A 24,610-nucleotide genomic window follows, 5' to 3' on the forward strand; every position below is an offset into this window, starting at 1 on the left:
TGAAACTTGGAGATACGAGGTTTCTGAAAATGATTCATATACATTGATACTCATACAGTATATACTCATGTACTCATAGGCTACTCATGGCTACCGTATGTGCCTGTGTTGCATGTGATTTCAAGTTTTGAAAGTTTTGTTTTACATAAATCTTTATCTTCTGGGGGTCCCTGACAACATGAACATGAAGCACAGAACAGTGTAAAATGAACACAATGGAAAGTGATCTGTCTAGACTGATCACAATTATGATATGCCTTCTGGCCACATGGAGCAGTTTGATTACATTAATATCATAGTTGTCATCATTCTCTGTTAAAGTCATAATTAATAATCATAGTCTCACCATTCTCTGCTCTTCTACAGCACAACGTCCTGAAGTCAGTCAGTCTGTCTGTCTGTCTGTCTGTCTGTCTGTCTGTCTGTCTGTCTGTCTGTCTGTCTGTCTGTCTGTCTGTCCTGTGTTCTTCTGGATGTCAGACTCACTGAAAAAAGAGAAGAAAAAAGAAAAAGAAAAAAGAAAGGAGTGTCCAAGCTCTGTGTGTGCGTGCGCCTGTGTGCGTGCGCCTGTGTGCGTGTGTGTGTGTGTGAGAGAGAGAGAGAGAGAGAGAGAGAGAGAGAGAGAGAGAGAGAGAGAGAGAGAGAGAGAGAGAGAGAGAGTTGTGTCCATGTTTTGCAACTGTATTGGAAAACAACAAAGATCTTGTTGTTTTTGAACCTTTTTTGAACTTTCTTTGAGTATAAGTGCTATATATAAGTTGCATTCACCATCATCATCATCATCATCATCATCATCATCATCATCATGATTAAATCAATGCCCAAACTACATTGTCACTCTGTTTTTGGAGCTTGTAGATCTGCTACTTTTGCAGTTTTTGAATTTGAATCCTGAAAAGTAACAGATTTGGACATATGGTAGGCCTATTATATAGGCCTATTATATGGGTTGGTTAAATTGTTACACTCCGAGTTACAAATATATACATTGACACAGACAGTGTTTCAACCTTTTTTGTATCAAAGTCTATTATTTCTTTCTGTAATTGTGCCAGCATTTGATGAGATTTAGCCTCTCAGACCCAAAACATAGAATATTGTTTTCGTGGGTTCTTGTAAATGGAGTAATGCAGATGTTTAACAACACTTTAACTCCAGAGAGCGTGAAATGAAAAGGGTCCATTTGGTTTCATCATTTAGCTGGGGACCACCTGGAACCCCCTCACGGATCACTGGTGGTCCCCGGACCACTGGTTGAAAAACATTATTACTGCCCTGCTCAGCTTCTCATAAACGAGAAATGAAAGTCATTCTGCCTTTCTTTTTCTTTCTTTTTTTTAAGTCAAAAACTGGAAGTGAAACCAAACACAAAGGTCCAGGCACGTGCACACATAGACATCAAAGGGGGCTTGAGCCCCTGCCCTTTTATCCGTCAATAAAAAGTGCCCTCCCCAGACCATGAATGCAGTTTTTACTTTGGTGAAAGAAATGAAAATTCCCTCTTTCCATGAAGGCAGCATTCAGAATTGCCTTGTTCAAACTCTCCTGAACTTGAATGCAGCATCTTATGTTGAAAGAATTGCCCTCTCTGTGTAGAAATCCAAGCCGTTACGCCACATCTCCAATATTGACTTGATTATGTGGTATCAAGCACGGAAAATAGCCGACCTCCAAGCTCACAAGCGCGACGCGTTGTGAGCTTGGAGGTTGGCTATTTTCGATGTTTTCACCAAAAGGCCCTTTTAGAAATGTCAGCCCCTGCCTCTCTAACATTCTCGGCATTCTCTGCACGTCCCTGCAAAGGTCGTTATTATGAAGCCATATCAAAAATGAGCGGAGGAAGTGAAAGAGCTCAGAACAGGAAGTGGGGACGGACATGGAGGAGAATTATCAACATCATCACATTTAGAGCTATTTATATGAAACATGCTGGGAAAGACATCATCACATTTAGAGCTATTTATATGAAACATGCTGGGAAAGACAGGGTTTGTTTCTCTTTTTCCCAGGGTTCAATGTTCCTCCCCTGACACTGTTTGTCCCTGGTCGCCATGGAGACGCCAGGGGAACCGTAGAAAAGATGAAGCTGCTTGAGGAAGATGTGGTTGTGTTGTACTCTCTCTGCAGTCGCTTTGTCCCAATGTCTCTCTCTCTCTCTCTCTCTCTCTCTCTCTCTCTCTGTGTGTGTGTGTGTGTGTGTGTGTGTGTGTGTGTGTGTGTGTGTGTGTGTGTGTGTGTGTGTGTGTGTGTGTGTGTGTGTGTGTGTGTGCGTTCTTGTGCACCTGCATTACGGGGTATTTTTGTCGGAATACCTACCAGCATTGTTAGGACATGAGGGATTGATAGGACATGATCTATGTCCTGATAATCCCGCACTGCAGCGGCCCTCAGGAGGCCACCAAGATACTCCTCCCGCTTTTTTAGAAAATGTCCTCTTAAAATCTGCACCAGATTATTTGTGTGTGACTTTGTGTATCTTTGTGTATGAGTTTGATTGACACATCATACACAATCATACACAAAATCCTAACATGTCATTGGTTGGATGCCCCTGGTCTGTGATTGGCTGCCGCACATGTCAATCTGTCCTTACAATACACCGTGTCCTGTCATTCATGTGCTGTTCCACACACACGCACACACACACACACACAATCATTCGAGTCATATTTACATGAAGAACACATTATGGCCTATCTCCTGAATACCTGAACGGATTTCCAAGCGGATTTTTTTGTTTGAAAGCTGTGAAAAGCATGCACATGCATGGTGCATCATCAGTGCACAATGTGTGCACCAGCATGCACGCTATTTTTAACCCTTTGTATTAGTAGCAATATAAAAGGTCCCATTTTAATTTTGGCAACACATGGGAAGGACTTTTAATTTCACATTGAAAGAGTTCGTGGATTTAAAAAGAAGTCAATGCGCAGGTAAGTAACACTTTTTGTACATTGTGGTTTGGTTTGTTGGGCAATGCATGGCGGTGGAGAATTACAATTACAATTACAATGCATTGCTTGGTTTGGTTTGAGGCAACTTATGACAAACTTTTTAGTCTGTTGAATAAGCGCTGCAGCAGTGAAACAAACCCCGACACCAAGGGGTCCTTGAGTGAGCTCCAGGGGGTCCCCAGCTAAATGATAGTTAGGAACCAAATGGACCCTTAATGCTCTGGAACTCGGAGAGGGTACAAATGGAACCGCAGGTCCATTTGGTTCCATTTGTACACTCTCTGAGTTACATTAACATTTGATTTTACAATATAAATTGGGGTCTCCAATATAGAAATGCCATAAATGGGGGTCCATAGCCTAAACTAGGGATCTTTGAAATTAAAATGTCTGTCTGTCTGCTACACAAAGAAAAGCACATGCTATATGCAGCTAGTCTGATTAGTGTCACGTTATGAGCTCATCATGAACACATGAATTCAAAACTCAGTTGTCAGTCAACTGTGGTAGTCTACATCTGCACGTCCAAAACTAACGATAATGTAGAGCAGTGTTTCTCACCTTTTCATGTCAAAGACCCCCAAATTGACAATTATTAGCCTGCGGACCCCCATTTGAAAAGAGATGCTAGGGACCCCCATGAGAGAAGATTGATACAGCTCTAGCAGTGATTCCCAACCATTTTAATTTCAAGGACCCCCAGTTTGACTTGCAGTGCACCCCAATTAAATGGCATTTATCTCTGAGACCCCAATTTACAGTACATTGTAAAATCAATGTTAATTTATTTTAACTCTGGGAGTGTACAAATGGAACCAAATGGACCCTCACTCTGACTTACATACCCATAAGGATCCATTTGGTTCCTACTATCTTTTAGCTGGGGACCCCCTGGAACTCCCTCAAGAAGGGCCAGTCAGCTCCCTTCACGCCTTCTATAGGCAAACAGCCAATACAATGATTTGTTTTCAAAGCGCTTTTTCAGGGTGGGTATATCTTGTTGAGCTGGTCATGTTTAAAGTGGTTCTCAAGTCAAAAATGTGTGCACACCCCTGGTTTAATTTCTCTTTTGGGCCTCGAGGTAAAAGGTTTGGGAACCACTGGTGTAGAGTGTTATGATTTTGATGCTAATATTAAATGTCCCATGGCAAATTGCTATAGTCCTAGTGTTCTGTTTTAGCAGTGCCAACCGCTCCTACATCTGGCTTTGTCTGTATGTACAGTATGTATAACGTACATACATACATACATACATACATACATACATACATACATGCATGCATGCATGCATGCATGCATACATTGTATGTATGTTAAGGTTCTCATGTTCTATTACTTTTAATGCACACAACAGTTAGTTTTGACTGAGTTATTGTATTGGTGGATCCAAAATAACGATAAAATGAACAAACAAATAACACTGTCTTTGTATTACTGTTAACCAATTAGTGGCGTTTGTGGAACTCCTGTTGTCCTGAATTTCAGCACAGCCGTAATATCTGCAGCTCTTGACCTGGGGCCCTGTGCCTACAAATGAAACACAGCCGTGTTGATATTCCGTACTTTACAACCTTGGTTTGTGATATTAATTAATGAATTAATATTTCAACAGGTTCACAGCATTAGTTGTATTAGAAGGTCAGCTTGTACTGTACATCTGATTCTGCATAACTGTGAAAACTGTTATACATTTTTTGTAGGCCTACTGTACTCATTTTATGCTACATGACTTCCTTTCTTCATAACAAGTGCTGCCATACAAATAACTAAACAACCGTACCTTTTCTCTGTACATTTTCAGGCACCCTGTGAAGAACAGTCCAGACCAGAAGTTGAAAAAATTGAGCCAGGGTCAGAAAAGGCAAGTTGTGCTTTTTGCAATAAAACTGCAATCTGCTGTATTTGTAACCTTCTATACATTAGAAATGGTTTTGACCTTCATATTCTATGACTATGGTATATTACTATGGTGATTACTTCTACCTTATGTCCTTATGTCTATTAATTGACATTGCTGCCATTAACGTGGCATGTGCTGTAGAATTAAAGTAACTAGAAGTTCAGGCCGATTTGCGTTCGATGTGCAGTTGTTTTGAGCGGGCCCTAGTCCGAATCGCGGGTGAATACTAACCTGCCGACGCTGGTGAATGCTAACCTGGTGAATAAGCCTAAACCATAACCCTAAACCTAACCCTAACCGGAGTACTGGGGATTTGAAACAGCGGGACATCGAGATTTTGCCGTCCCTCACATCTAGAGTTTGGGCCGTTATGCCGCCCTCACAGTTATGCATAATTGTGTACATGTAGTGAGTAAGGAAGGTGTTGGTTTGAGCAATGAGTATGATTGATGCATGTGGACAATTGGGTATACATGCACATGGGCAGTTGTTGATGGAAATGAGATAGCATTGTTGTTTGATGTCATGGTCTATTGTCATGTTGTAATATAAGACAGTGTTTGTTGCAACATTTTTCCTTGGCCCTTTTATGCCCATATATGGAGATCCCTAATGACATCTGTGGCAAAGGTTGGAGTCTGTAGAATCGGCCATGTGCTGTGAGACCCCAGACAAACTGACTCGGGACCGAGTCAGTCTTAGTGCGGGATCTTAATTATTGCTTGACAAAAGATATCATATGACAACGTAGCATCAGTTTTGGGGAGAAAATGACAAGATTTTAGCTGTCTAACAAAAAGCAGGTGTTAACACTAAGGTCTCAGAGGCATTTGCGCATCGGGCACGTACAGGTTATGTTCTACTTGCCCAAAGGTCATGCCCACTTCCCCGAAAAGTAAATTGTCATTTAAATGATGGTAAAATGTGCGCTTGTAGAACAAATTCATTTTAAATGCAGAGTGGCAACAGTCACTTTAAAAAAGCAGAAATAGTGCAACTGCTTGTCGTAATAAAGTAGCATTGTTCTTCATGAATAGCCAATATTTAATGAAGACTGTATGTACTTGACAGTCATGCAACCTGAAAGCACACTCGACTTGCCCGAATGTTAATTTCCTTGACACGGGCAGTCGGGCAACTGTTGGCAACCCCTGAAAAAGGACTTTTGTGTACAATATACTGTTTAAACATGAGAAAATTATTTTTCTAATCTCAAAAGTAATCTCAACTTTGTGCCTGTCATTGATTCATTCACAGGAAGTCTGCTGTGTTCCTGACGATAGGATTTCTGCCAGAACTCAGTGCAACTCCTGCAGTGACAAAGGAGAACATTGAGAGTTGAGAGTACACTTGTTTTGTTTTTGTTTTTTCACCCAGTGCTAATTGCCTATGTAAACCTGGGCTCTGCACTCCCTCTGCCGCGGCTGGGGAGACAACGGACTGACCTCATGCTTCCTTCTATGCATGAGGAGTCCAAGTTGCTTCTTTTCACCTGACAGTGGAGATTTCCCTGGTTTGGACGTAGCGCGTGGAAGGAACACGTTATTCCAACCAGTTCCTTTCCCCTCCATCAGGCGCCCTGGCTGGCCAGGGGGAGGCATTATTGAGACCAGGTTTACGTGCATGTTTTTGTGAGGGCATCAACCCTAGGAGACACGGGGAGAACATGCAAACTCCACACAGAAAGGCCCTATCGCCAACCCCACCTAGGGTGTGGGCGCTGATGACGCAGAGGGAGGAACACGCCGCCAGCTCCCACAGCGTCCCCCGGCGGGAATCGAACCCAGGACCTTCTAGCTGTGAGGCGAAGCGCTAACCGCTGCGCCACCGTGCCCCGGAGAGTACACTTGTGATATTGTGCTTTTACATCCTGGCATAGTCTTGTTCTGTTTGATCTCAATGCTGGTGCAGTCAACACAGTTTCGAATGATTGGGTGTGTGTGTGTGTGTGTGTGTGTGTGTGTGGAACCTGACACAGCACAGGAATGACAGGACACAGTGTCTTGTAAGGACAGGAGACAAGATGATAAAAACTGTGAAACGAGTTTTGGGTGTGGATGTGTGTATGTGTGTGTGTGTGTGTGTGTGTGTTACAGCACAGGAATGACAGGACACAGTGTCTTGTAAGGACATGAGACAAATTGTTAAGGACTGAAGAAAAGTTGATAAAAACTGTGAAACCGAGATGTGTGTGTGTGTGTGTGTGTGTGTGTGTGTGTGTGTGTGTGTGTCAGACGGGCACCTCACAGACCTGGATTATGAGGACACCTTTTCCATAGACCCAAGTCTATGTGAAAGTGGTTGGCGCTGCTACTTGGCTAGCTGTAACAAGTTGCTAATAACAACAAGTTGACGTATTTCCTCTCAAAACGGTTAACTTCAAAATAAGAGCTTACCATAATATGATCAAGTCAACTTTCAAGTCACGTCAACTGGTTTTATTCTTAAGTCTGCTTACAAGTAGTAGGAAGTAAGATGGACTCAGTTAGAAGTACATGACAGTCTAGCGCTATTAGTAGTATTAACTGGTGCTATAAAAATAATGTATTTTAGACGGCTCACTCAAACAATTGGCGTCGATTCCGGGTCTTCGAACGACTTGTCGATGCGTCAATTTTTACAAGACAGTCCTATCTGCTTCCTGTCTTTTCCTCAGTGTGACTGACTCTAACCCGTACAACATAGCTGGTCTCACCACTGTCTTTTACACCTTCCCTTTCATTCTTGTTGATACACATCTCCACCCGTTCGAACCTGCTTGCACCTCTTTTCCACACTCTCCATTGCTCTGGAATGTTGACCCTAAGTACTGCCTGTAACCTCACTGTTCCACTTGGGTTCCTCTCATTCACACACATGTATTCAGTTTTTAACCTTCATTCCACTCCTTTCCTCTCCTTTTCATATGACGACGTACCCATCAGTTTTGGGGTGAAAATGACAAGATTTTAGCTGTCTAACAAAAAGCAGGTGTCGACACTAAGGTCTCAGAGTCATTTGTGCGTTGGGCACATACAGGTTATGTTCTACTTGCCTAAAGGTCATGCCCACTTGCCCAAAAAGTAAATTGTCCATTTAAAAGATGGTAGAATGTGTGCTTGTACAACAAATTCATGTTAAATGCTGCGTGGCAACAGTCACTTTGAAAAATCAGTCGGGCAACTGTTGGTAACCCCTGAAAAAGGACTTTTGTGTACAATATACTGTTTAAACATGAGAAAATTATTTTTTTTTTTTATCTCAAAAGTAATCTCAACTTTGTGGCTGTCATTGATTCATTCACAGGAAGTCTTCTGTGTTCCTGACGATAGGATTTCTGCCAGAGCTCAGTGGAACTCCTACAGCGTCTAAAGAGAACACTGCTGATCTGTCCTCTTGTGTGTGTGTGTGTGTGTGTGTGTGTGTGTGTGTGTGTGTGTGTGTGTGTGTGTGTGTGTGTGTGTGTGTGTGTAACCTGACACAGCACAGGAATGACAGGACACGGTGTCTTGTAAGGACAGGAGACAAGTTGATAAAAACTGTGAAATGAGTTTTGGGTGTGGATGTGTGTGTGTGTGTGTGTGTGTGTGTGTGTGTGTGTGTGTGTGTGTGTGTGTGTGTGTGTGTGTGTGTGTGTGTGTGTGTTACAGCACAGGAATGACAGGACACAGTGTCTTGTAAGGACAGGAGACAAATTGTTAAGGACTGAAGACAAGTTGATAAAAACTGTGAAACCAAGGTGTGTGTGTGTGTGTGTGTGTGTGTGTGTCAGATGGGCACCTCACAGACCTGGATTATGAGGACACCTTTTCCATAGACCCAAGTCTATGTGAAAGTGGTTGGCGCTGCTACTTGGCTAGCTGTAACAAGTAGCTAATAACATCTTCTGCTGTAATGGCTGAATTATGTCACCACTCTTCTTAAGTGAGTGTCCTAATTTCAGGGCAAGAGTTTTTATGCAGTATAAGTGCGTTTCATTGTATCCAGTCACTGCTTTGACAGCTCCAATGATTTTGTAAAAGTTGTTTAGTTTCACAGCATCTTCATAGCTAAATATAGCATATTTTTCTCTTAACCCTCTAAGGCCCACGGTTGTAATATTACAACGTTTGTATTTTATCCAAAAAAAGGTTTAAATCATTTTATTTTAGCTCCCCCTACCACCTAAACACCACCATTGGATTCTATTGTTTAGTATTACAATGCCATTGGCCACAATATTTGCATATAAATACCCCCCACAGGGGCTGACATTCACACCCGCCACACCCGCTGAAATTCCAGAGTTTTGACGAACAACATCTCACTTTTTCATGGAAGCTATACCTCACAAAAACATAAGTAAAATGCCTGTACTATTTTTTTTGGTGATCATTAGAATGTCTAGAACATGTACATATGTTATTATTGTGAAAAATATCCCCCATATGTAAATTAGAGCATGATTTATGATTTTTGATTTATGGCTATAAAATCTTACAAAAACACTTTTTTTGAAGAAAACATTACATTTTCCTCTTAATAGGACTCCTACAACACCATCTGATTTTTTTCAATTTTTTATTTCAAGTATTTCTTAATGCGGGCCTTAGAGGGTTAAGGTCATCAGCAGTCTCACCACTTCCTGAACCTTTGTCCTGATGTATTCAAATGTGTTGTATTGCCCCCATTTCTTTATAGAGACACTGACCCAATTGCAAAATATTAAGTCATTTCATGCAAAAGATGCTATCCCATCTTGTATCATATTCTCCTTCTCCATCCCTCCTCCCCTCCTTATTTTTTTATTATGTTTCAAGTGTAATGTGTGGAGTGGTGGCATTGCATTGTCTGTTCAACTGGAAAATAAAGAAGAGTTTTTATATATATATATATATATATATATATATATATATATATATATATATATTTGTTCCACTGAGGCAAGAAAATTGTAAACAATTGTTTAGGGTGTGGATACTTACAACCAATATAGTTATCCTTACATTTTTTTATTTTGTGACGTGGACGTTCCTTACTGGTTTAAGGTCTTTGTGTCTGTGTGTGAATCAATAATACCAGTGTTTCTCATAACTGATTCAAGGATTATTGTGATTCCAGGACATGAGAGGAATGGAATGTAAGGTCTTATGGAAACCATTTACAAATACTACATAAAGGTTAAACATTCAGTGTTAATTATTAACATGTACTGTAATACAAGGTCTTTGTTGCACATGATCTATTGCACGTTGTCTCAAAGTTCTCCTTGTTTGGCAGAGTTTAGCAGTCTGATGGCCTCTGGAAAGAAGTTGTTCTCATGTTAGTGGATAGTTTTTTTTTTTTTCTTCTTCTTTTTTTCAGGCCAGTCAATCCAAGCAAAAGAAGAAAAAAAAAAGGCCCAAACCAAAATAAATTGCAATACCGTAGTAATGTGATCATTTGTGTTGGTCCCAATACTCTCCTACATCATATATTAAAAGTTGTGCTTCATGGATTTACTGTAGTGGAACATTTTCAAGATCAAGAGCAAAGTATTTGTGTTTTAAAGCTGTGCGGTCTTGGTCAAATGGTGTTAAATACTGAAGGGTGTATTTGGTGTCTTATCTTGAGTTTTGGATGTCAATCTTTTTAATAAAACACTTTTTGAGACGATAATATTGTAATGTCTGTTTCCTGTATCTGGGGTACCAGTATTTCCAACATGCATTTGTTTGCCGCACGCTGCTCATATTGGACCTTTATAGACAATTAATATTTGAATGAAGATATAGGCTATGTATATAATCTGGCTCATGTGCTCCAGCACCTAATCATTTACAAATTAAACACTACAGGCTATTCATTTCAGTCATTATATGGTGACTGTCTTTTACTACAAAAAAGGTTTGTCTTTCCTAGATTTACATTTTGTATTGCCAGGAGTGTAAATGTGATTCAAAATGTATTTTCCAAGGTACAGTATATTTAGCACTGTGGCATTCACAAATATGTTTTTTTAATAATGTCTAGCTTTTGGTTCCAAAACTGACTTTATTAGTGAATTTAAATTTCTCAAATATATGAGATGCTGCTCCACATTGTCAAATGCCTCAGGAGCAGGGGTCATCAATATGTCCGTACACGGACGAATGTGTACATTGGTCAGGTCTATGGGAAATTCTTCACTTTTACATTATATTATAATATAATATTTTGATCATAAGACACAAGTACTGAATGTCAGTCTCCATGTTGTCTTCAGAATATGTATGACACTCATTTATTATGGCACATTAGGAGTCCACTAGGACAGTCATAGGTAGGGTCCATTTCGTTCCTTTTGTACACTCTCAGAGTTACAGACCTGTAAGGGTCCATTTGGTTTGATTTGTACACATTCAGAGTTACAGACCTGTAAGGGCGCAGTTGGTTCCATTTGTACACATGCATGGCGAATCATTAGTGTGGTTTGAGCTTAACACCTTCAGCTTTGTTGCTTGTAACACCTGAACGTCTGCCCCAACGGAATCTGCTACCAAACTTCACTGTCTTAGAGCTGGGTCTGGATGGGGAAATTAGGTTCGTCTCGGCGAGCTGAACACACCAGTATAAGGTTCATCCCACACGAACACTCTTGTGAGGAGATACCTTTCTCCAGCCTGCCATTCAATGTGCTGTAACGGTTATAGACTCTATGACCCTTGGTCAAATTGGAGATCCCGGGGAAGAAAGGTCGTAGGAAGACAAACAAGACACCCAAACGTTGTCGCATCGTCTTTGACTTATAACACCAAATAGCTAACCCTAGGGTCCAGTTAAAACATTTTGGTCCTCATAAGCAAGGGGTTTGCCATGATTGTATGTGTGTATCTGAGTATCTGTGTATGTGTATTCTAGGTTTCTAGGGTCCAGTTAAACCAGTTGGGTCCTCATAAGCAAGGGGTTTGCCATGATTGTGTGTGTGTGTGTATCTGAGTATCTGTGTATGTGTATATGAGTAGTGTACAGTTAAACCAGACAGGCTCCAGTTTCTTCAGATAAAAGACACTTATTCTGACTTGCTTTTTGACGCAGAGTCCAATGAAGTTGGTCGCGTCACGTAAAAATGCTTTGGTCGATTTCTAACCCTTCTAGAAGGGATAGCTCGGGTTCTAGGGGGCGTAAGGACAAACGGAAAAAATATTATTGATCTGCTCACGGAGACGAACGCATGGATGTGCGTTTCATTTCTGAGCAACCCCTAGAGGGCTAACCCTAATTCTAAATGTAGGGGCAGTTTTCATCCGTACAGGAGTGTCGTTCAGAGGAGTTACACACACCCACATGTTCGTCTCGGTGAGCTGAACACACCAGTATAAGGGTCATCCCACACGGACACTCCTGTGAGGAGATAGCTTTCTCCAGCCTGCCATTCAATGTGCTGTAACGGTTATAGACTCTATGACCCTTGGTCAAATTGGAGATCCCGGGAAGAAAGGTCGTAGGAAGACAAACAAGACACCCAAACGTTCATCTCGGAGAGCTCTACAACATATCTCAGAACCAAGGTCTGATGTTGCATCGTCTTTGACTTATAACACCAAATAGCTAACCCTAGGGTCCAGTTAAAACAGTTTGGTCCTCATAAGCAAGGGGTTTGCCATGATTGTGTGTGTGTATCTGAGTATCTGTGTATGTGTATTCTAGGTTTCTAGGGTCCAGTTAAACCAGTTGGGTCCTCATAAGCAAGGGGTTTGCCATGATTGTGTGTGTGTGTATCTGAGTATCTGTGTATGTGTATATGAGTAGTGTCCAGTTAAACCAGACAGGCTCCAGTTTCTTCAGATAAAAGACACTTATTCTGACTTGCTTTTTGACGCAGAGTCCAATGAAGTTGGTCCCGTCGCGTAAAAATGCTTTGGTCGATTTCTAACCCTTCTAGAAGGGATAGCTCGGGTTCTAGGGGGCGTAAGGACAAACGGAAAAAAGATTATTGGTCTGCTCACGGAGACGAACGCATGGATGTGCGTTTCATTTCTGAGCAACCCCTAGAGGGCTAACCCTAATTCTAAATGTAGGGGCAGTTTTCATCCGTACAGGAGTGTCGTTCAGAGGAGTTACACACACCCACATGTTCGTCTCGGTGAGCTGAACACACCAGTATAAGGGTCATCCCACACGGACACTCCTGTGAGGAGATAGCTTTCTCCAGCCTGCCATTCAATGTGCTGTAACGGTTATAGACTCTATGACCCTTGGTCAAATCTGAGATCCCGGGGAAGAAAGGTCGTAGGAAGACAAACAAGACATCCAAACGTTCGTCTCGGAGAGCTCTACAACATATCTCAGAACCAAGGTCTGATGTCGCATCGTCTTTGACTTATAACACCAAATAGCTAACCCTAGGGTCCAGTTAAAACAGTTTGGTCCTCATAAGCAAGGGGTTTGCCATGATTGTGTGTGTGTATCTGAGTATCTGTGTATGTGTATTCTAGGTTTCTAGGGTCCAGTTAAACCAGTTGGGTCCTCATAAGCAGGGGTTTGCCATGATTGTGTGTGTGTGTATCTGAGTATCTGTGTATGTGTATATGAGTAGTGTACAGTTAAACCAGACAGGCTCCAGTTTCTTCAGATAAAAGACACTTATTCTGACTTGCTTTTTGACGCAGAGTCCAATGAAGTTGGTCCCGTCGCGTAAAAATGCTTTGGTCGATTTCTAACCCTTCTAGAAGGGATAGCTCGGGTTCTAGGGGGCGTAAGGACAAACGGAAAAAAGATTATTGATCTGCTCACGGAGACGAACGCATGGATGTGCGTTTCATTTCTGAGCAACCCCTAGAGGGCTAACCCTAATTCTAAATGTAGGGGCAGTTTTCATCCGTACAGGAGTGTCGTTCAGAGGAGTTACACACACCCACATGTTCGTCTCGGTGAGCTGAACACACCAGTATAAGGGTCATCCCACACGGACACTCCTGTGAGGAGATAGCTTTCTCCAGCCTGCCATTCAATGTGCTGTAACGGTTATCCCTCATCAAAAAACACTACTGAATCACTACTCATCACTACTACTAAATGTCTACACAAACACTACCATTTCACTACTTGATTACTATTGCAATGTGTAGTGATTTAAGTAGTGATTCCCAGTAGTAATGAGTAGAGTATTGGCTGGTTTCACCCACTGAATCACTACTGATAATCACTACTTAATGACTATTCAAATCACTGCACGACTGCTACTTAATTACTTCAGTACCACTATTGGCTTTTGGGAAAGTACTACCCAATCACTACTCAATTATTTCACATTTATTATTGAATTACTACACAATGCTTACACATTCACTTCTGTATCTCTTCACAATCCCAATGGAATTAATACATCCTTGTATGTGTAGTGTTTATGTAGTGCTTATGTAGTGTTTTATCACTACTGGTTTACTTTTCATTTCTACACAAACCCTTTTGAATCACCTTTGAAACTCTACACGATTATCATTCAATCACCTCCGTGTGTGTAGTGTTTATGTAGTGTTTTATCACTACTGATTTACTTTTCATTTCTACACAAACCCTTTTGAAACTCTACACGATTATCATTCAATCGCTTGAGTGTGTGTAGTGTTTATGTAGTGTTTAAGTAGTGCTTACACATTCACTACTGCATGTCTTCAATCCCTGTGGAAAATTACCTTGTGTGTAGTGTTTATGTAGTGTTTTCACCTCTTAAGTTTCTACACAAACCCTTTTGAAACTGTACACTATTATCATTCAATTACTTCTGTCTTACTATTAAACAAACCCTTTAGAATCACTTGAAACTGTACAATGCTTACACATTTACTGTTGCATCGCTTCACAATCCCTATAGAATTGTGTGTAGTGCTTAATGACTACTCAATTACTTTGTTTCTACACAAACCCATGTTTTTACACAAACCCATTTGAATCACTTTTGAAACTGTACATGATTTTCATTCAATTACTTATTAAGCAATGATGACAAGCTACTCATTCGACTTTCTTTTTTTATACTTACTTGCAACATTCTTACACATTTGCCGCTGCATATCTTTACAATTTCTGATGATGAAACTGGTCACATTACCATTTAATAATTCAGTATCATGCTCAGGTTCAGTTATGAGGGGAGGCATGAAATCAGGTATGAAAATGGTTTATTTTTTCCACAAACAAAGTCCCCAAATTATTGCGGGGGGTGCCCAGATGATTAACTTAATGTGCAACATTGTTTTCAACAGTAAACAAACTAACAAACTTTATCTGCACATTTCAAAGTGACAATTTAACCCATTTAGAACGGGTACACATTTTGTGTGTCATTTTATGCTTTAACTACTGAAAAATAGCAGATCTACAAGCTACCAGCGCGGCACAGAGTGCCGCACTGCGAGCTTGTAGATCTGCTATTTTTTTTTTTAATGTTGAAAATTAGAATTTTGACCGAAGTGTCTTTTGAATCCTTCTAAGATTTTTTGAAAAACCTATGTTTCTATGACAGCAATCTGGTTAGCCATCGTCAAAGAAAAGGTCCTTTTCACTTAACTGGAGCCCAGTTAGTCTGTTATTGAGGGGGGGGGGGGTCTTTGTACCAGAAACTTCGCTCCGTTGCATCGACCACTCAAAACATCAGCGATTAACGCTTCCATGCCTTGGCCTCATAATTGAGTTTTGCCTTCACAATATTCAGGACTTGCCTCTTCTGAACACCGCATTTCTCCATCACGTAGCCTGTATGGGGGGAAAAAAACAGAATGATAGAATCAGGCCCCATTTAGACTCCAGTCCTGATCTAGCCTAAATCTGATTTATTTCTCAAATCCGATCTTCTGGCCCAACCGTGTGACCAGATCTGATCTGTGTGTTCAGACTGATTTTAACAACATCAACCCAAAGCCGCCCTACGTCGACATAGCTGCTTTAGTTACGTTAGTAACGACGTAGACCGACATTGCAGATAGGACCTTTTGAACACATTTTCTGCTATGCCGTGAGATTTGTCTTCATTTATTGCCTTGGTTGTTCCTGTACATTTCCCATTTCTGGATGTGGCGTAAGTCACATTTGTAAAAATCTAATTCCATGTGACCCATCTACATTTAGGCCAGATTTACACTGACAGCCAAATCCAGCCTGAATCAGATCTGTGCAACATCAAGAGTGGAATCTGATTTGTTTAAATAAGTCTTCGGTTATTGGACCACCACTCAATCTCCTTAGCTACAGGGGAGAAATCTTTGAAGCAAGAAAAGATCTTTAATTTCTCACCAACAACTGCTTCAACCTTCCTTGGGTCCAGCATGGCCTTAGGACTGGCCTCTTTTTTTATGTTGCAGGTCTTCCCTGTGAGGCTGCTGGTTGCTAGCGTCTCTCGGTTGAAGAGCAGTGTCAGCACACCATTTGTAAGGCGATGATGTTTTGTGTGGTCGATGCAGCGGAGCGAAGTTTCTGGTACAAAGACCCCTCCTCCAATGTCAGTCTGGCAAAGAATACAGAACATTGTGTACAGAATGAGTACAGACAGAATATAGAACACCCAAGTAAAACAACATATAGGATTCTGGAGGCACCCCTAAAACATTCAGCAAAACAGGATTACGATGTAACCAGACCTGGAATTTTGTTATTTTAGGGGCAAGGCCACTTGGCCTTCGTGTTCCATTTTTTTAGGGCACGAAAGCCAAATGCCAGGGCAGGAAGGCCATCAAATAAAACAAGATTTTAGTCCATTGAAAGGATGTTGAATTTAAGGGTTTGGGATGATTACCTACCTAATCTTCAGTGAAATAAATACATTATGGTATTTACAATCTGATCCATGCTCAGCCCTACACCAATCAAAGTTACTGGATTGGTGTAGAGACGGGGATTCAGGAGAGTTAAGATTTCAGAATCTCAACAAAAGACACCGGTGTCTACAGTCAGACTGTCTACATATTGACCAGAAAGAGACAGAGGAGAAAGTGGTACAGTCACATGCAAAAAAAGTCCATCAGTAATAGGGATGGGTATCGTTCACCTTTGAATCGATACAATCCCTTTTTCGATACCTGGGAATCGATAAGATACCCTTTTCGATATAATTTTTGATACTTTTTATTGATGTTGATCACACAGTGTGGCGGAGCGGAGAGTATAGAGTAGACGTTGGATAATCATCATAATAATAACCATTATAGGCTATTGTCGGCTGTCGGCTAAGTGTATAGCCTACTAAAGCAGTCATTCAACTCCCAGTAGCCCAGCTGTTACAGATGCGACCGACCAGGGGTGCGTTCCAGAGTCGAAAACGAGGTATCGTTCGTTTTTAGGTGAACCGATACCCGATAGTATCAACGTCATGCAATCGATACCATTAAAAGTATCGCACACGATACCCATCTCTAATCAGTAAGCAGGTGTGGTTATTTCAATAAAACCATTGTTGGGAAATTGAAATATTTAAATAAAACCATTTCTCACATGGCCCTCTTCTAGCGCCACAATCAGGCTGATTTTTTGCAAAACACATTTTGGGAAACTGCCCCCTGGCCTAAAAATCACAGCGGTGCAGAGTATCTCTACAGTCATGTCATCAACGTGGATCTGTCACATTTCCCATATTCCCTCCTCCTGATTCCCATTGCCTTCTTAAGTTTGTGTATGCGACCTGGTGGTAGCTTATCTCCCGATTAGGGAGTCTTACTGGTACTATATTGTGAGTAATATCGATCGAGGTATTCAACAACTTTATCGAATCTTTAAGGTTTTCCTAATACCAGCCTTAGTTCTTTACCTGTTTCGGTGCGACAGGAGCTTCGGCGTCGGGCAAAGTGGCCGACCTCTGGCCGACCCCCTCCATTGCCCCTGAAAGGGCTTCCACTCTGTGTAGAAGATCAGGTAGCTCTGTAAAAACACAACAAACATACATCATATAAATGAGTGACCGACTAAGTTCTAGACTAGGTGACTGGCTGATCTTGGAATGTGTTTAGTGAGTGACCAAATTGTTTTGTTAATTGCCCAATCCATATTCTTTAACTTGAGTCAGCCTATCAGAGTAAAACATGTAGCCTACAGTATGTACATGCATTGCATTTCATTTTGAATCAACACTGTCCCAATCTCACTCGCACTTCCTGTGCACCCTGGGAAGGGAATTGGCCCCAGTCCACTGGACATAAAAATAGGTGTGCCTTGAAGTCAAAAAGGTTGAGAACCCCTGGTCTAGTACTTACTATCAAATAACACCAAACTGTTCCTGAGTCTTGCGTTCTCCTTCCTCAGTTTGGAGTTTTCAGATTCTAGCGTTCGAATTTTATTAAGTAGGAGACCCGTCCCACAGGCCCCATCTGCATCATCCGAGCTATCCTTGAAGACAGAAAAGTACATAACAATGTTAATGTTACTTTAAACAGATAATTCAGCAAAGAAATCAAATTCACCCATACTCACCTCATGCCAATGGAAGGTGCAGTGACATTTTGGAGTCCTTGAAAGAGTAGTGTTGGAGGATATGGAGCTCAATAACCGGTTTGTCTTTTTTTTTTAAACGTTATGCCTGGGCATATAATGGCTGATTCCGCCTCATTTCCAAGTTCCAATTATGTTTAAAAAAAAAGGAAGAAAAAAAAAAGGAAAAAAAAAACACTTATGTCTAGTGGTGGAAAAAATGCTCACGTATTTTACTTAAGTAAAAGTATCAATACTGCAACATAGAAGTACTCCGTTAGGGTGCCCTCAGACCAAAATATGGTGGCAGTTGATAAACTCTTCTGGTGCGCAGCTGGCTAAAAACACAGAGCGTATTCCGTCCCAAAGCCAGTGACGCGCCCGTCACTCACTTCCTGCACCGCCCTGCCTGTAGCCCATGTGGGTAGACTAGCATAGCGATCCTTGGTCTGCAGACTAGGTAATATAGCCAGGTTTCTCGTCAGGGTGGGGGTCCCCCAGTTAAAATATAATTATTTTGTGGGCCACGGCCTGAAAAGGTTGAGAACCACTGCTTTATAATACTATAATTTATTTCCGAAAAGTAACTAGCAGCTAAGGTTTTCAAATAAATGTAGTGGAGTAAAAGTACAATATGTTGATCCGAGATGTAGTGGAGTAGAAGTTAAAGTATTGGAAATTGGAAATAGTCAAGTAATGTATGAATACAAAAGTTGACTTAAGTTAAGTACTTGAGTAAATATACTTAGTTACTTTACACCACAGCTTATGTCGGGGCTTCAGGACACTATGAGCAGTATGGAGATTTTTTGGTGTTTTTTGGACACTTGAATATTGAGCTTCACAGACCTCCATTATGATTTTTTTGCTTGCCTTCCACCATTGTTTCAAGGACTCAAATGTGACTGCACCTTCCATCGACATGATGTGAATTTTCATTCTTGGGTGAATTATGGAAATTGATATTGTATTGAAACAGTCTGATGTACTGGAAGTTTAGAGCTCAATACTTACTTGTGATGAGAAAAGCAGCAATGTTTGTGCATTATCCTGAGAGAAGATATCCCCAATTAGATGCATTTCACTTTGCCAGAACATTAGATGCATTTCTTGTACTGTTCTCTATTTTGTTCTAATAAAATAATCAATCAAACATGTAAATGAAACTGCAATTCTGTCCAACGAGCACCAATGCCAACCATTTTCATACCTTTCTATTTTGGGCCATAATCTTGGCAACCAGGTCATTCTGACCAGTTGACCTCCCAGCTCTTTCTGGTGCAGCTGCAGATTGCTCTGGAGGCACCTGTAATAGCATTTTTTACATCTTAATATAACATTGAATTTCCACAAGGTAGAGTGAGCATGAAACAATATTTAAGCCCTTTGCACACAGGACAGTTGCGTTTTTTTCGTTTGCGGCATGAATAAAACGCATTGGATTTGGTGTGCAAGGCTGTGCGGAATCGGCGCTGCGGATCCAAAAAGGAGTCATAAAAGGAGTGATGAGTTTTTTTACCGCATGTGACAAGACGCACAAATCGAACTGGGTTCGATCGAGAAAAAGACGCACGGCCGCAGCCACTCGTCGCACGGCTAATTCGGATCCGGTGTGCATGAGGTCGTAGAGAATCATTGTTTTCTTTTTAAAAAGTGAAATTGTCCGTTTTATCCGCACGGATAAACGCGCCTGTGTGCAAAGGGCTTTATTCGACAACAAAGTTAAGTGCTCTTTGAGGCACACGCATGCAAGTGTCCTGACACCGTTCTCTGGGCAGTGTCTTATTTATACAGGACAGTTGGACAATAATAGGCAAAGGAGTGTCTACTAGACAGTGTCTATAGCAGGGGTTCCCAAACTTTTGTCTCAGGGCACCCCATAAATATTTTTTTAATCTGAGGCACCCCTACATTAACGTTTTCACTCCCAGCACCTTAAATTTATAGCAGATAGTCATTGTCGGGTGGAATGTACTAAACTAGTGAAAACAGCCGATCTACAAGCACACAATGCCTCAAATCACGAGGCGTCGTGTGCTTGTAGATCGGCTGTTTCCACTAGTTTTGTGCGACAGTCTTGTATGATGAAGCAGGGCTTTGCTTTACCAAAAGACGTACACATTTGAAACTTGGAGATACGAGGTTTCTGCCCGACAGTGACGATATTTTTTGTGATTATGTTGCGAGGAAAATGTTGAGATAATAGCTATTTTGGTTAGAACTGACTGAAATTAAGTTTGTACTTCAAGTTTAAAATGATACTAAATATTTTTTCAAGTGTCCAAATAAATTCCAAATATCAAATGATCTCACGGCACACCTGGACTGCCGTCACGGCACCCCAGGTTGCCCTGTGACCCACTCTGAAAACCCCTGGTCTATAGATACAGGTCTATTCTTACAGAAGTCTTCCATATGGACTGATGACGTCGGAGCAAGCATGGAGCCACTCAGCTGTCTAGACGGACAGATGCTATCAAGTCAATACTGTAGTGAAAAGTGACAGATACACAGTATATATTGATAATTTACTACGCACCCTTTCTGTTGCCACCCTCACTGCTGCAGAGCGTTTTGGAGGCACCCTCCCTGCTGCATGTCGTTCTGGAGCCACCTGTAATAGCATTTTCTACATTTTAATATAGTATATAGTATAAAATTGAATTTCCACGAGGTAGAGTGAGCATGAAACAACATTTATTCAACAACAAAGTTAAGAGCTTTTGAGGCACGCGCTTTCAAGTGTCCTCACCCCGTTCTCTGGGCAGCGTCTTATTTATACAGGAAATTTGGACAAGAACGGGCAAAGGAGTGTCTACTAGACAGTGTCTATAGATACAGGTCTATTCTTACAGAAGTCTTCCATAAATGGACTGATGGCTTTTGGAGAAAGCATGGAGCAACTCAGCTGTCCAGACGGACAGCTGCTATCAAGTCAATACTGTAGAGAAAAGTGACAGATACAGTACACATAGTATATATTGATAGATTTCTACTACACACCCTTTCTGGAGCCACTCTCCCAGCTGCAGATCTTTCTGTAGCTACCCTCCCAGCTGCCGACCGTCCTGGAGGCACTCTGCCAACTGCAGACCTTTCTGGAGGCACCCTCCTCACTGTGGATCTGGACCTCTGCCTCTGGGTCAACAGGCTCTGAAGTGTATATGGAACCAAATGGACCCATTATTATAGTCTGATATCTTCAGAAATAGGGTCCTATCCTGGAATAAATTCCTTACCAAAACATTTCTTCACTAATGTGTTTGTAAAGGTGTCTTGTAACATATCTCACAAAGACTGAAAATCAGTTTCCCTAGGAGAAGCTGTTACAGCTGCTGAAAGTTGGGGTCCCATTAAATTAACTATACAGAATAAAACACACAAATATAAATATGCTTTAAGTAGCATGTGAGGGGTCAAACTAGGGTTTTTTCATGCTTCTGAATCCATTGCAAGCATTTGTTTTGCACGAATAACATTCCTTACTTCCGTGCTGCGCCCGAAGTAGCAAATCTACAAGTTTACAACCCATCGAAATGCAACACACTGTGGGCTTGTAGATCTGCGTTTTTCCCACAGGACATAGCAGGCAGCTTTTTTTATCTTTATGTTGTATTGTGTTTAGCAGCACTCACTTTTGAAGCAATGATGAATTAATAACTTTAGGACCGAAACATTGACAGATTCAGGCGCCATTTTGACCGATCCAGGTAAACGCACGTTGATGCAGTGACAGTCGCATCGTTAATGTTAAAACCGATAACCGATTCATATCGATATTTTTCTACACCCTTAAATTTGAATATTATAAAATATACATAAACTACTCACAACACGTTGCCTTGGGAGCTTGTCGAGCTACTATTTTAGTTTTTCTACTTTTACTTTTGTTTGATACTTTAGGTAAATTTTGAATTTATAATGTATCAAGTACATTATAAATTCCAGACCTTGATATTTGTATTCCTTGAGATTTGTATTTATACATAGCAGAGTTTTTCTACATTACAGTATTGATACTTTTACTTGAGTAGAACATTGTAGTACTTTTTCCACCACTCATACTTACTTCGCTGTCACACTGTGACTCCTGGGTCATCCCACTGCCAGACCTTGCGGACCGTTCTGGAGGCACTCTACCCACTGTGGGCCTTTCTGGAGGCAACCTCCCCAGAGTCCCCACAGCGGATCTGGCCAGCTGCCTCTGGCTCCTTCTGGTGCTGTCTTCACTCTGGGAATAATAAGTCGAAACACTTGAATCCTATGACACCGTCTCAATCTCCTTGTACAACCAAATTCCCCCAATTAACCTAAGCCATCTATAGCTCATAGGTTCTCAAAATGGGGTCCGAGGACCCACAGGTAGGGTGGCCATACGTCCGGATTTTGGCCGGACAGTCTGTTTTTTGACCCTGCATGCTGTCCTCCTCCCAGCTCAACCTGTGGCCGGACACATTATTGTCCGGCTTTTGTAAATCTACCGTTAGAATATAGGTCTGACTCAGCCAGTGCAGTGCCACTATCAGCCAGCCAGCCTGCTGGCTTTAGTGGCTCACATTTGCATATCACAGTAATTCTCACGTTTCTTTGGTCTAAAAACAGCTTGCAGCCAGCCTATTCATTCGTATAGAAAAATGGCAGATATAGAAGCTCACGGTCACAACGCAACACCGCACCGCAGCGTGTCGCATGCTACGTGAGGGCATTTTCAGGGCTTAAAGCAATTTTGAAAAGCTGCCATATAACAGATTTCTGTTGCACACAACAGAAACAGGCTCCTGGTTCTCTCACAGTTTGACACCAGGACCTGAAGGGACCGTACCTATGTTCCCCAGGTTCTATGTTACCACTTTCTTACCACCTAAACCTACCCCTAACCCTCACCCTAACCATAACCTCACTAAAACTAATGCTGTGAGGTGGGGAACATAGAGCGGGGAACATAGAACCTGGGGAACATAGGGTGGACCCCGTCCGAGCCTTATTGTCGCTGACTGAACCGATGCCACACGTGGGTAATGTTATGAGAGAAACACTGCGATGCAGTGGAGAAATCTCCGCCTATTGCCATGAACAGTGAACACCAATCATTCACGATACGTTGCTTTCGGTACCAATGAAACACCAACCTGAAGTATTTCATTCTGTATGGATCACTTTTGTGAGTGACAAATAAAAGGCTACATTTTGGCCATTTGAAAATGAGCATGTAGATCTGCTATTTTAAAAAATATTGTTATTTAATACCGGACTTATACTTGTAATAGAGTATATCTACTGATACTTTTACTTAAGAAGTATTCTATATAGTGGCACAAAGTTCTATAGGCACCGGTTTTCGTATAGTGAGTGCCGTTCTCATACTATGGGAATGCGTGTGCTACACCATAACTCGTGCCCTATCAAAATCGGTTACCCTACACGCGGTGACGGCGGCCAGATCAAAACATCGTTTCTATTTAACTGAGGACCCCCCACCCTGACGAAGAATAAGAGTTGAGGCATTACATTTTGTATAACACGGTTCTATTGTGAAAAAAGCACATCTACATGCTCAAGCAATGAAGCAATGATTTATAATTGTAAGCGCTGAGTAAGTGAGTTTAGATTCCACGGTGGGTTACTTATTTAAAGCTAAAATCCAGTGAACCGATTAATAACTTTAGGACCGATACATTGACCGATTCAGGCGCTACAGAGTACATTACAGTATTGATACTTTTACTTGAGTAGAACATTTTAGTACTTTTTCCACCACTCATACTTACAAAGCATGTTGCTTGACTTGCTTCGCTGTCACACTGTGACTCCTGGTCCATCCCACTGCCAGACTGTGCGGACCTTTCTGGAGGCAACCTCCCGGTTGGGTTGCTCACTACGGATCTGGACCGCTGCCTCTGGGAGCTCCTTCTGGTGCTGTCTTCACTCTACAAATGGAATAGAGTGGTTTAATCTGTACACCGTTCCATTTGAGTTAAATTAACATTGATTTTACAATTGAAACATGGGTCACAGAGATGGAAATGTCATTAAATGGGGCCCATAGGGCAGTGGTTCTCAACCTTTTAAGGCTGCAACCCCCAAAATAATCATATTTAACTGGGGACCCCCACAATCTGACAAGCACTAGAGTTGAGACATTACATTTTGTATAACACGGTCCTATTGTGAAAATAACACATCTACATGCTCACAACGCCTAGCTTTGTGAGCATTGTCGACCGGCTATTTTATTTTCACAATTTCTGCTTCTAATATTTGACAATTTGGCCAATGTTTAATAGGTAATTAAAAAGCCCTTAAATTGTCACTTTAGAAATGTACAGATGCCCTCTTAACACTTTAAAAATGTGCAGATGCCCTCTTAACACTTAAACTGTGT

The sequence above is a fragment of the Nannobrachium achirus genome (genome assembly GCF_963921795.1).
Source record: "Nannobrachium achirus genome assembly, chromosome: 11".
NCBI lineage: Eukaryota > Metazoa > Chordata > Actinopteri > Myctophiformes > Myctophidae > Nannobrachium > Nannobrachium achirus.